Source organism: Cuculus canorus, chromosome 5 (genome assembly GCF_017976375.1).
Source record: "Cuculus canorus isolate bCucCan1 chromosome 5, bCucCan1.pri, whole genome shotgun sequence".
Lineage (NCBI taxonomy): Eukaryota > Metazoa > Chordata > Aves > Cuculiformes > Cuculidae > Cuculus > Cuculus canorus.
In genome coordinates, this window is record NC_071405.1 from 47,954,056 (window position 1) to 47,968,927 (window position 14,872).

Below are 14,872 nucleotides of genomic sequence, written 5' to 3' on the forward strand. Positions count from 1 at the left end.
CAGTTTAAAACTGCTGAGTGACCATAAACAGGAGGGGACTTGCCATCTTTTGTTTCCCCCCACTGCCTGGGGCGGGGTGGGAATAGGGGAGGGGACTGTAACCACTGTTGCTATCTTAGTTAGACTTCCAATGGATAGAAGTTGCTGATCTCATTTAGAGTGACTTTTCCAGACCAAGGAAGAGGACACAGTCAGTGATAAAGGAAGACTGAATTGTTATAGCCACAGTAGCACCGACTTCGAGATAAAGGGGTCATCACCACATCCCATTAAGGAGACTTTGTACACATGACCACACAGTAAGTGCAGGTCTGGATCATTCGGATGTGACATTGTATAAGTCATCTATTCAAGTTCTACATGATCTACACACATAGCTGTTATAAATAATAACAGGGATTTGCACCTAATGTTAAAAGCCAGACTGATATTTTCTGTATTTCTAGGCTCTATCAGTGAAATCACTTTACCTTTCTGTTTTCAAGCATTTTCATATACTCAAGTAAGGAACTGAGATAACATTAAAAACAAAAGCTTAATAGAAGTAATTACTAATAATGAGATACAAAAATTTTAAAGGCAGCCCACTGATTCATGCATTATAGTAGTCATAAATAGATAGGATTGCAATAATTAGCTTAATTTATCATCTTTAATGAAATTATTTTTCTGTTTTAACAGATATAAATTAAAACAAAATGTGAATTGGCTATATACAATGGTCATCTCTTCAGAGCAGGAGGTTTAGTAAGTTTGTATAGCATAAGCTGTGAAGATACATTAGTATAATAAAACCTTTGTTAAAAAGTTCAGATATGACAATGACGAAGTAAAGAACTAGAGTGAATGTGAATATGAGACACTGGTTAGTTGTGAAGTTTAATCTGAAATTTGAAAGTACATTATTCTCTTTGGGTTTATAATCTATTTAAAACAGATAATATTATATATTTTAAACTCAGAACTGGGATGACCTCAGAGCTGGATGACTTCAGAATAAGAACTCAAAATTCATGGACAAGATGCTGAAATCATTGGGGTATCACACCCTTAACACTCCTTACTGAGGAGCTGAGAGCCCAGACCTGTGATCCTGGGCTATGGTGAGTCTCTCCATGCTGCCAGATGCCTAAACCATGAGGACTCAGAGCCAGGGCTGTCAGGAGATCTGCAGCAGAGGCAGGAGATAGGATTCCTGCTTATGGCCTAATTCTGAGGTCTCTGAGAGCACTCAGCTGTGGGACAGAGGGGCAGGTCCTGGATCAGACAGGCTTTGATAACACAGAATGAGAAACGCACATCATACTACATCAAGGGATCTCGTTTATGGTTTTCTCACCACTTTTTATACCCTAGTGTCAATTTGAGAGTTTAAAAGCCTTGAATTTCTAGGAAAAAAAAAAAAAAAGAGCACTGCTTCCCCAACAGAATAAAGAATCTCTTCGTTTGGGGCTAAGTGCTTCCTTTTGACGGAGAAACAATAAAGTCTATCATGTTCCAGAGTCTGAAGCAGTCTAGGCAGAAAGGCTGTCTGCACCTTCTGACCATACCATTTACCAGATGGTAAGAAAACCAATACAACTCTCATGGCATATTTTTAATTACAAATTCAACAAAATTCTTGTGTTTGTATGAAATATGAATACAAGAACCTGTAACTTCTTGCTAAAAACCTCAACAGAAGAAAATACCTGAAAAATACAATAGCTAACAAATAGCAAACAAACTTCAGGAAAGATCAGCAGAATGACAGTGAAAAAATGGAGAGAAATTCCCAATTCATCTGAATAGGAACAAAACTAATTTGGACAGGATATCCTTGGAGGAGAAGCAAAAGGACTCATCTAGTTCCTGTCACTGCCCCAGGGACAAAAAGCTCTGGCGCAAAGTTGCAGCAATCCTCAGAGCTGGCAGAGGGACTGGAAGCACCCCATGCCTGCACAGTGGGGACCTGGAAGCTTACAGGGTTGAGTCTAGAAGCAAAATCCAACCTCATAATCAGTGCAGAAGCTACTTTAGGAGGAGGTGAATTAATTTTACTAGAAAGAAAAGGAAACTGAAGAAGACAAATGTCTTGGAGTTTTGAAGATTTAAAGAGAGACTAATGTGAAAATATTTAATTGTTATGGTCCCTGCACTTGGATAAGGGAAATACAACAGGAAAGAATAAGTACTGAACATGTCACACCACCTGGGAATGTCAGCCAGGAGTCTACTTTTAATTTAATTTTAGTCTTCCTGCATAATGCCCCACTGAGTGCTCATGCTTTCTGTACTTAAAATCAGTCTGAAAGAAATATGTAACATCACTATCTAAAAAATAAGATCCAGATTAAAATTCAGATAATAATTTCATGCAAATAGATTTAGTTCACACCAACTTTCAATTTTATATTACTGAATTTATTCTCTTCTCTGTTTTCTGACAAGTATCTGCAAGTCTGGATTCCAGTCAGAACCTGTGGGTTTTCATCGAGTATTCATCACTATAGTAACCAAGCACAGAACATCAAACGAGGGGTTTTCTGTTTCTCTCTTTTTTCTTTTTTTTCTTTCCTAACTGCAGTGAAATGGGACACAGGAAGATGGTTGAGATTTTTAGAAGCTTCTGCAGAATTCCAGTGACATTTGAGTTTATAAGTCCTCCAGAACCCATCAAAAATCCCTGTATAAATAGAATCACATAGGAAGTCTCTGCAGTACTTTAAGCCCATGGCTACAACAGGAGTAAATGCTGTTCCTATTAATTTTATTAATAGAAAGTACAGGGTAGATGAAAGGCTGGACCCTGGGGCTTTTTAGCCTTATGTCCCAGATGAAGATGTGGATGATTTTGAGATGTCACAAAACATATCAAGGACATTCAATCCTGGTTAAACAGATTTTAAAAGGTCTGAGCCCAACAGACTGAATAAAAAACAGGGATAAATATTGCCTGTCCTTTGCAATAATTTCAAGAAAATATTTTAAGCAAAGCAGCGTATTTTTTTTCCTCACAAAAAATTCCTCAATGTGGTCGTCCTTTAAACATATACACAACTAAGCCATTGAAAACAGTATTCCAGTATCAACTGAAAGATCATACTTGCGTGTTTATATGTGTGCGTGTGTGCATGTGTGAGTATATATGTGTATAAATAAATTTGTAATAAGAGATTTGTGAAGGTCTTAGGCTGCTCTGCAAAAATCAACTGAAAGCAATTGCCTAAGTTTGTCTTAAGATTATAACAGAAAACTTCTATTTAGCATTTGTATTTACCTCTCAAAGCAGCAGTGTTCTTTATTTGGATTCTATTGTTCTTCAAACAACTATCGACAAAAATCCAATAAAAGTATTGTGCAACATACAATAAAACGAACAGATCTCTCGCTTCATCTACTTGCTAATCTTCCTAATAACATGCACTGAAGCACTGGAACAGGTATCAGAAGTGTGCTGGAACTAAACACACATTTCTAATTGTGATATAGCTCTAGGAACGTTGATAAACATGTGATATAGCTCTAGGAATGTTCTTCATGGTCCAAGAACTGAACGACCAAAACTATGCTTGGCAAATGAACTCCCCAAGTGTGAATCATTACAATAAATTTTAAAATGAAAACCAGCAGAGATTAAATGAGTGTTTGGTGACCAAAATTCAGTCAATAACTGTATCTGGTAACATCATACATATACAGGTGTAGAGAAATGACAATTGAACAGTCATAAGAAATAAGTTGCATCTTGACCCAAAATTAAATCAAAGTTGCTCATATAGTCATTAACCACAAAGGTTTAAAATGCAAGTGTCACAAATTGGGTAATCCTGTTCAATTTCAAGCCTTTACTAATCTGAATGTTTTCCTCCTGCAACCTTATCAGAGCAGAAATGAATGTAATAGGGTAGGAAGACTTGTGCATTTATTTGTGCTGCAGACTAAAATAAAACAAGATAACTGCATTAATAGAAAGAATCAGAAATAGAGATAGAGCTGTTCAGGTTTGTTTAACCTAGTCCAGTCCTTCACCTAGCAACAAAATATTTTAAGAATCTCATGACTGTTGGGTCATTTATAATGATGATATTTTGCAAAATCTTGTTGCTTCAAGTAAGCAGCTATCAACATTCTGAAAAAAATCATCGTACCTGACACTCGATCCTGCTTACAGGAATGAAATCTCAAGTGGGATGACAAGATACAGTAACAGCAGGACATAATGAAGTGGCAGCATGGCAGCAAAGCTACAGTGTCATTTGTGCACAGCCTACAGGTTTGCATGAGGACTTGCCATAGAAATGTAGAGACAGTGTCAGTCTCCTACATTCAACTCAAGAGCTTTTCTCTCAGCCCTCATGAATTTTTACAAATGGTATAAAATATTTTCTTAATACACAACCTAGCAACAGAAACTATTATATCAAAATACTATTTATGGTCAGTTTAATCTCATGAATTATAAAATAAATGACGGGGAAATAAGTGAAAATGGTATTGTTACTGATTTATTAAAGCTGAAGATGAAGTGAGCATTCAGCATTCAGACCTCCTATCTGTCTCCAATTTGCCTTTACACTGAGCTCATTAATTTGCATTTAATGAAAGTTTAACTTGTATTTGACTAAGGCATATTTTCTAAAAGTGATATAAATGACATCAAAAGATGAGAAAAAACACCTTCCATGACAGTTTATTCTAGCATTTAATCATGTTAAAAGTACCTATTTCTAATTTAAATCTGGCTGACCTTAGCTTTCTAGGATAATTATCTCCTTTTATCTTCTTATAAAAGGAGAAAGCGGTTGCTCTCTTTCCTAGCTTGATTAGAAAGCCCTACAGTAATTTATAACAAGACATTTTAAAATAGAGAATAGTTGAGAATGGGTTTGGCCCATCCCAGTGAAAATTTCTGACAATCAACATACTGATTCTACTAACTAGAAAGAAAGATACAAATGCTGAAAAATTAATGAAAAGACAAAAAGAACGAAGAATTATGAAATACTGAAAATATATTAAAAAAATCACATAGGTAATACTTACTTCTCCAGCTAGCCAAGATGAAATATCACCAACCAAGAACTCCTTTCAGAATGAGCAGATGTAGGGGAAACTTATCATCTACAGGTTACATAAGATGAGCTTAGTTCTAAGAAATGTCCCTTTAAAAACAGTGTTTGGAAAGTTAAAAATAAGCAGCAGTAAGAAGTTTCAGACCACACAAGGACGCGAAGACAGAACAACCACCCCTTCCCTAGGAACAAAACTACAGAGCTGTTGAAATGTCTCGTGAAGAACTACTGAAAAATGCAGAATTAGGAGTCTGTATTCAGCTCCCCAAAGGTAGAAATTGTCTAAGATGACACTGCCTGATTAAAATGGATTTTCTATTTTATGCATAAAGGAGCTACAGGAAGAGTAGGTTGGAGTATAAGACTAATGGGACAGAACAGCAGTAGCTATGAAACAACTGTCAAGCATTGAAACAGGCTGCCCAGGGAAGTGGCTGAGTCACCATCCCTGGAGGTATTTAAAAAGCATATAGATGTGGTACTTAGGGACACGGGTTGGTGGTAGCTTGGCAGTACTAGGTTAAGGACTGGACTCAATGATCCCAAACGTCTTTTCCAGTCTGAATGATTCTATGATTCTATTAAATGATCATTGCAAGGACAAAACCATAAGGGTGCAGAGCTCTGTCACACAAGTTTGCCATCTCATATTTGTGGGATATATACGACCAGAATCTGTGGAATTTAAAAAAAAAAAATAGTTTATTTTCTGTAGCAGCATATTGACAAAACAAACTTTACTCAGCATCAGGACATATAACAAGAAAAAATTAATGAAAACTTTTACTACATTAACAGCCATGCTGTTCTTTTAAACAAGAGAATAGCATAAGAAAATCTCTCTCTTAAATTTGGAAAATGTCAGTTTAACACCATCACATCCCCCCCCCAAAGAGAGCAGCTAACTAATGAGGACAGGTCTAATTTATGTCCACAGTGACAGCTGTCGTACAAGCAGGTTCACTGATTCTCAGTAACATTTTTCAAACTAGTTTCCATAGCAACTGCCACCTCACACTCCTGTGCCTAAAGCACAAAACATCTAATAAAGTAATAATAATAGCAACAATAACAAAAACAATGCTATCTTACTTCCACAACGTCTATCAGGAGAGTAGGTTAGATTTCTGCTAGGAAATAAGGTTGATTCTGTCAGCGGAGATTCAATCAATTTCAAACACATTATAATGTATTTTTTATTATTTATTTTGCTTTGTGAGATGGAAAACACTAGCACACAAGCCTCTAGAAAATTAAATCAGAGTGAACTGTCCTTTCATTCAAACCATTTGCTGTCATGACAGTAATGAATTTCAGGAAGGACAGCAGAGAAACATATAAAGAAAAAGGAGACACAGCTAAAACAATCAAATAAGCTATAATTTTCACTTGTTGGTCAGGTTCTGTCCATTAGGAATCGATTTAGGCAGTCCTCCAGACAGGTGTTGAAAGAACTGGGCAAACCTGTTAACTTGTCAAGTAAGGGATGCTCACTATCAAGATCACTGACATCTATTCTTTCTTTGGAAGCAGTGATAAAGGAGTGCACTATTTTCTGACTCTCAGAAAATTCCAGGAGACCTGTAAAAACAGATTCCTCACTACAACTCATTCAACAGAGCATATGGTTTTAACCAAGTAGTATAGCTGGTAAAAATGTCTAGCAGAAACACCACTGTATAATACCATAACAGTACCTTATAACCTCTCTCTCATATAACCTCTCTCTATTCCTTCATGGATTATGCATGACCCATATAAGCTTCACGGTGACTGAAAACTGCTGAAAGACTATGCAAGTCTTCTCTCATAGTAGATGGATTAAACACAGATTCACAGATGTCTAACAATGTACCTGTTGATGGGTAGATATTCTTCAGTTGTTCCAAATAGAGTCTGATACGGAATTATTCAGTGCAGCCCTATTTAATATTATTGAACCAAAGACAAAAGAAATATTTTCAGGTACAGTCTCAGGATAGCATGCACATCAACAGGATAGTAATAATGAGAATAGGTACTTTTGCATTGAGATTTGAATATTAAAATTCAGCAAACAACCTCCCCCGCATACCTTTTAATACAATCTAGCATAATAGAATGGGTTCAAGTATTTGATAAGTGTAGCTTGCCCTGAAGTTGCAGACTCCGAGACATTTAGGGTCCACATACATTTACCTACTACAAATTAATTTTAAAAAAAGGGGGGGGGCTACAAACAAAGAATCTTGAGTGTGTAAAAAGGGACTATTAAGTGTGGGAGTGATCATAGTAATACACTGTACTGGCATTTTGACCAGTACTGCTGGTATTCAGCCTTATAATGCAATGACAGAGTTCAGAGACAAGCAAGCCAAGAAGTGGTTTCATATCTCTGTAGATGTATGCATGAAAAACATGCAGTCATACAAAGGTTTTTCCTTTCTTACTACCAAAACATTAACTAAAAGACTAAGTCTTGAAACAAAATGCAATTTCCTCGTAATAAGGTAAGTAAAACTGGAATGGTCTAAGAGTGAAGGAAGAGACTCCCACCATTTCCTGTCCCCCAAATCTAGGCACTTAACAGTCACGCTGTGATTCTGTTTTCTGGGAGCATTTAGTAGTTTGTTTTTCTGCCTAGGCAGAGAAGTCTCTTCCATGCCTGTGACCGGTGAATCCAGTAATTTCCTTGTTTATCTGTCTCTATAATTATGTGCATTGCCCTGGCCATGCTCACACCACCAGCTTTGTGTTCCCGTAAGTATCATTAACTTTTCCACAACTCATTTGTGCCTTCTGTGTATCTGCAAGTATGACCCAGCTCTGAACACATAATGGAATCTTTCAGTTACATATCCAAATATTAAGTTAAATGTCACATTTGGTAAGATGACACTAGGAGGAAAAAAATATTTTCGGTGGTGGTGGTGGTTTTTTCCCCCTTGTCTCATTATGGAATATAAATTGTCAATTAATCAACATGCTGTCATGCTTAAACCTTGCATAATGGTTATACCATGTTCTCTCCTGTTCTCTGCTTGTCTCACAGAACAGGTTAGTTACACTACATCATGATAGTTCTCATTAAACTAAAGCTGTTGGCCTCCCCATGGGATTATCTGCACAAAATTTAATAGCACATAACAAAATTAAAAGGCCAACTAATCCCTCCATGCATTAAAATATACAACTTATTTAAAATACTGCACAGTTAAAATAGTACAGCATGTGTGATGAAAACCCTTAACTACTAACTTTCCACACATTGCTAAACACACAGCTCAGACAACACTAAGACTAAAATGTAGCATTGTAAATTCTCTACTCTCTACAAGGGAAGACTTGCTTCTTGATCAAGTTCAGAGAAGAAAACTAGAAAATTAAAGAGAGCCGTGGTAAATGGGTGGCAGTGAGGTGTAATTAGAGAGAGTATTGTGGCAAGCCCAGAACAACACCCCTCTATGTGATTTCCTGCAGACTGTGTCCGTTTAAATATTCAGGGATTCAAATCTGCATGTGCAGCCAAGGAAGCAACAATAAATGAGAACTACAGTGATTGTGTTCGGTAGGAAAGTGTGAGCATGTCTAAAGTAGAATGCTTCAGCTGGCAGAGTGACTGCATCAGCGTGTTGCTTGGTTTTAGGACGCAGTTGCATTTTGCTTCACCAGGATGCAGCTATCCCTTTCCTACACTCAGTCAGTGCCAGTTGAGGAGGCTAAGTATAGGTGACATATCCAGCACACCCACTTTTATACAGCAGTAGATAATGTGCTGAGGTTCTGCATATCTTATTCTTTCTCCATCACTAACAAACATACATACAGTTATTTTCACACAGACACAATATATATGAGCTGCACTTTAACATATGCTTTTGTTGGTATTAGGGTTTCTCCTGATGTTGCAAATTTTTTCTCACCAAGACTTGCATTGGTTGCCCATGTTACATCTATGCAAGCTTAACACTGGAATCTGTGCAGTCTGAGAGAGGTTTGAAGTAAAGAATCTTTTTTCTTCACAGACACTCTCCCATAATTACTGTGTGGGGAAGACAAGAACAAGAAAAGAGGTGACAAGAAACAGGTTAAGGATTGGCTTTCCATTCTCCAGTCTCCTTCTTTGTACAAGAGCACTGGCAGTGTCTGGATACTCATCTGGTCTTTCTCTGCCACTGATTTGTTACAAAACCTTGGGTAAGCCATTTACATCCCTGTAACTTCTGTTCTATCATCTCCAAAACTCCAAAACTAAAGTTTATATCAATACTAATATTAAATACTAATGCTAAATTCATGCTAATATTACTGCTTATATTAAAGCTACTTTCCTAATATGCATTTGTAGATCTACTGTGAAGCTATTTCAGTTAATAACGAGTAAAGGCCAAAACTTTGCTCTAAAATAGAACCAATTTATAACAAGTGACAGTATATCCCTTTTGCTTTTTTCTTGTACTTGAATAACTGATTTCTTTAATAAAATAAACTTCACAGTGCCTTTTTTTTATAGTTCAGACACAATAAAAGTACAGTAAAATTCCAGCAGACAGTAGTGCCATTTTATTACATTTTAACACTAAAGTAGTAAGCAGTTCTAAGATCAGTATTGTTATTACTTCTTTAATAGATTAATTATGTCAGTGGTCCCATCCTGCTGTGGCAGGAGTTTATGGTTTCAGGGTATTTTAAAGGAAGAATGTTAGAAAAAATGTTCATATGCAGTTCACGAGGGAGACTGGATTTTATTTTAAAGCTCCTGCAGAAGAAAAGCCAAGAAGAGGGAAGAGTGGTGGCAGTTGTGTGTGTCATTTCAGCTAGAAGAGATGCATAGCTGCTATCCACAGCTATGGACCTGTGCAGTGCATATTATCCTAATTGAACCAACAATCTCTCCAAGCTAGCTGTGGCACGCTGCCTAGCTGTGTGTGAGGCTTGCTCCTGGCAGGAGACAAAGTGCTCTCTCTCTCATTCTCTCTCCAGCTCAGCAGGCTGTGAGGGCACCACGGCTGCAGAGTGAGCGGGGAGAGGGGAGGGGGGGAGGGGGGGGAAGGAAGGGAGCACAGAACGAGGAGAAGGGAGAGCAAAATTCCAGCTGCACTTGCTCACATAAGAGCTCCCTGTTCAACAGTGTTGGAAAGAGCCACAGCACCAAGTTCCGAGGAAGCCTGCACAGTGCCAAGTTGGCACCTGTTGGGGAGGAAAGGAAGCTGCTGGGGAGAAAAACTAGAAAGAAAAGAGTGGCGAAGAATCACTAGAAAGAAGGTAAATATTTAAAGCAAGTATGAAAAAATGGACTTTAAATGCTACTTTTACTTTAAGACTACAGTTTGGAAGGAAAACCTAGGTTGAAATAGCTGAGAAAAATGCAGCCACTACTGTCTCAGCTACTGATCTTGCTAAAGTATACAAGCTGGGCAGAAGCACAACTTGGTGAACTGCTCTACAAGGCAGATGGAAGGTTAAATTAAATTACAGGAAACCATGCCAAAGATGCAGGACATGGTGTTCTCTACCACATAAAAAGAAGCAATTTCCATGGCAGATTTATCTTTTGGTACAGGTATAAAACAGAATTAAAACTCTCCCTATTTATTTAAATGTTAACAGAGTTTAAGATGTCTTCCCCAGTGCCCCAAACCAATTCAAGCACTGTAATTGCAATCTGCCTACTGAAAATTTAGAAGTGATTATATGGGTCTAGACTACTTCTGCTCCTGCAGTCTCTGAGGTAGCTCATATTATGAGAACTCTATTACAATGGTTTTTACTCTGGTAGCCAAAAGCTTTATATTTATAATGATTAAAACTAAATGTGTACAAGCATTACAGCACTCACATACCGCTATATACTCAGACACAGAAAAAAAGGTGCTTTAACAAATATTTTTTTAATAATTACTTGAGCTACTTAAATGCTACACACTTCCTGAAGACTGTAAACACCAAACCACAATTATCAACATTAACCACCTGTAACAAACCGACTCTAGGACAGAATAGGACAAGAGGATATACCAATGGGGTCAGGAGAAAATCCTGGTGTCAAAGTATGCCTCCAAAAGACTTGGTAAACCCTAACAAAGTAAATTTAAGATTATTTGAAGCTGTATTCTAATTATTTGGCAATCACTGTAATTCAGCCAGCATGATCATTTGGAGATTGTGCTAATTTGATCTGGAAGGTTTCTTTAGCACTAATCCTGACCTTCAAGCCAAAGAGAAACTTCTGATCTTTGACAGGTACAGCCACAAAATACTGGTTTTAAGTAGGAAATAAAATATGCCCCTTTGGTAATTTTCATTCTTTCCCACAAGACGTCCTTCCAATTTTTTAACTGGAGTTTCCTAAATATTCTCTCACCTTGGAGGCTTATGTCTGCTTATTACCATTGTGAACAAAATTACTAGTATAGATTAAAGTAAAAAATCAACCTAGGTGATAAAAATTTCTCTGAGGAGTTATTTAAAGATGGTTGGAATCCTGATATTATTCATTTTGGGAGTGGGACTGTAACAGGCATTAAATGGCCTTGCAACAGCGATGCTGACTGTGTCCTTCCTACTGCCCATTGGCACTTGCTGGCTAAGATAAAGAACGATTGCGTTTAGCTGAAGTTGGTATAGGCCAGGTGGCACAATGTCCAGCATGGCTGGCATTAGCTAGCAGAGAGCACAGTGACTCTAGATGGAGCCATGCCATGTTAATGCACTACATATATTCAGCACAACATGTAGAGGTCTTCATGAAATTTGGGGTTTTTTTTGATCTGATTACCATGCTGGGAACAGGAAGATGTGAGAAAGATGTGTCAAGCTTTTTTTATAAATAGAAACACAATAAGAAATTAAAATTTCCATAATGGAAAACATACTTTGTTCATCTCAAAACAAAATATTGGGGGAAGGCATGAGTAGTGTGGGTTTTTCTCCAAATCAAGTAAATGTCTCAGAGAAAAACTTTACTTCAAAAGAAGAAAGCAAAAGGTCAGCTTTTAAACTTCTTTTTGAATTTGATCCAAATTCATTATTTTTTATCAAATTGGATACCTTTTTCCCAGCATTAAAAGCACTTAATTTCTACACTTGCACTGGAATGTATTGGTCTGTCCTGCCAGATTGAGTCAGAGCTCTGTATCATTAAATCGATTACACGCTATTAGGCATATGTTCTGCAGACATTTTTGACAGCACATGTGATAAGAAACAGCAGAAAGGAGAAAGATTCAGATAAGGTTTGGATTATTTAAACTTGGGCAGTATTGCTAATTGTTAACTATAGAAACAGCAAAAACATTGTGCATAGGTTTTATTGGAAGGAGATGGCAATATATCCTTGGACAAATTTTACAACCTCAAGAGATACATGAAAAAGAAAAAGGAAAAAGAACTAATAGGCAGCTATGCCTGTTATGAAGATAATAGCTTTTAAGCAATTTAAAGAAATAACATAGAAAGTTTAGGGGAATAAGGAAGAAAAGGATAACTTTAAATATGAGAAAATAACTCAATATAATGCAAGACAAAATACTATTGAGTAAATACTAGTTTACTTAAACTGACCTGTTAAATTACTTTCATCATAATGTTTGATAATTCATACGTCTCCTATAGCTTGCATGCAAGCAATTTGATAGAAATCAGTAACTGAAAGGTGGCTTTTATGGATCTCAGACTACTCACTCATGAGACCCATTCCTAATCTCTTGAAGAGTGCTTCTCACCACCCACAAGACTGTCTTGTCCTTTGAGGTTCTGGTGGTTCTGCAGCTTCTCTCTCCAAAATTTTGCCCTGTGGCTGTGATCACTCACAAGAAAATGTAATGAAAATCAGTATGTTTCTTTGGAAGGCTACAGTTTCAAACAAATTATATTTTGCATTGAATTATGCTTTATGGAAAAAATGCGTAATAGTTCTAGTTCAATCACTTTTTAAACAGCTAAATTTGGCTTCTTTTCCAGTACTCAGTTGTCTCTAGAACTATACAAGTAAAAACATACTACCTCTAGGTTCCTATTCATCACGTTAAAAAAAATTGAATTAGGTGTATATTCAGATTTACACATGAAAAAAAGGACAACTGTATGTACACATGTTCATTTTCTGGAAACCTGATCAAGTTTGCTCTAATTAATTCTGGCATAACCAATTCTAAAATTTTCAAAATTCTTCTGTACATTTACAAAACTAAAGACTACTGTGCCCTGTGCAGGTGCAGCCCTACCTATATATACACACCAATTCCAGGTGCATTTTACTATTCATTGACCCATTGGGAAAGTAAATTTTTTTTTGCCAAGTTATTTTTTTTATCACATTAGCTCCCTGATCTAAATCACTGTATAGCTAAAACAAGCAATTGCACTTACGTAAGAGGACAGAGAAGAGAGAAAAACAGGTGATGAGGACTAGGAAAGGGATTATGGAAGCAGACATTGTCATCAAGTAACTGCACATAACTGTTGACTGAGTATGCAGAAATCAGTCAACTGAAGCATTATCTACTTTGAACATCAGGTTTCTTTTCTCATCACTTTAGACACATTATATCAGAGAAAAAGGGTCGCCATAAAAAAAAAATTACTTAATGAGTCATCAGCATAATCTAGTTTAGAAAAAGCTTTTGCCCAAGTGAAAAAAGAAATCCACAGGGCTTTTCATGAGAAAAGGGTCTATAACATAGCAGAAGATTAGTGAGTATAAGCACAGCAGTGAAATGGTTGCTGCTCAGGTGGGTGAACTAGTAGGAAAGGAGGAAGTAGAATTTGGTATCATTCTCATCTCCTAAGCAATTCTGTAATTTCATAGCAACAGTGTAAACCACTGCTTTGAAATAGTGGGTGGAAAGGTCCCTTAGTTTTGTAGACGGAAAGGAGATGGGAAGAACGGGATACTCCATTCACTCAAGATCCCAGAACTGCTTTGTACAAAATGCAGCATTTGTTACTTGCATTTGAAGGTCAAACTTGGTGCCATACATAAGCATAATGAAACAATATTTTGTTCATTGTTCATGAAAAGCATCCATAGGTTTAAACTATAAAAAAAGTCAAAATGAATATATCTACCAATTAAACCTGACGTTTAAAATGGGAGCCAATCTGTTTTCAATTCTGTATTCATTGCTCCTATTTTATTAAACCAAAAGACAGAACAAGCTAAAAATGCATTAGCTTAGTTAAACAAAGCCTGATTTTATGATGTAAATGTCAGTCTTCACAGTTCAGTAAGTTCTTTTAAATGTTATATGACTTGTCTACAGTACCTCAGCTGACAGGTTTTTTTTATCGTTCTTTATTCAGCCTGTATCAGGGTCCCTGCTTCTGCCACCCACAGCCATGCTGATTGAAACATTATCCGAAATTATGCACATTTGCTTTAGAAGAAGCTCCTACTCTGCAGGCTGACACGTGGTAACCATCATATTCGGAGCAGCTCACAGGAGACATCCTGCATAGTCTTCATGGAGAACATTTTACTCCACAAATATCAAATGAAGATACATATGTACCAGGTACAACCAAGTATCTACATTTTAAGTCATTATATGTCAATGACTCCACATAATTGTTTCCCATCTAAGAAATAAGGCACCATGAATTACATCACCTTCCTCCTTCATCTCTTCATTATATGAGGTTCTTTTCCTTCAGCTATAGACTAACTTGTCTAAAAAGCAAACTAATGAATTAGTTAATGATAGAAAAAAAATCTTTTTAAATTACCAGAATATATATAAACAATGAAGAAATTAATTATTCAAAGGTAGTGAGTCATATAAACCAAATACTGTATTTTAGAGATACTGTCACAGGAACTAAGAGTCAAAAAAAAAATC

General features: G+C 36.7%; 1 protein-coding gene and 1 long non-coding RNA gene across 15 annotated transcripts in view; one reads left to right on the forward strand and one right to left on the reverse strand.

The window, feature by feature from the left end:
* The window catches only part of LRRC4C (leucine rich repeat containing 4C), a 529,117-nt gene that overhangs the window by 436,171 nt on the left and 78,074 nt on the right, over positions 1 to 14,872 (reverse strand). The window lies entirely within an intron of this gene.
* LOC128852236 (uncharacterized) overlaps positions 10,186 to 14,872 on the forward strand; it is a 39,122-nt gene continuing 34,435 nt past the window's right edge. The window contains exons 1-2 of the long non-coding RNA XR_008449957.1: positions 10,186 to 10,298; positions 14,337 to 14,548. This is a non-coding gene — a long non-coding RNA (uncharacterized LOC128852236). The remainder of the gene's footprint in view (positions 10,299 to 14,336; positions 14,549 to 14,872) is intronic.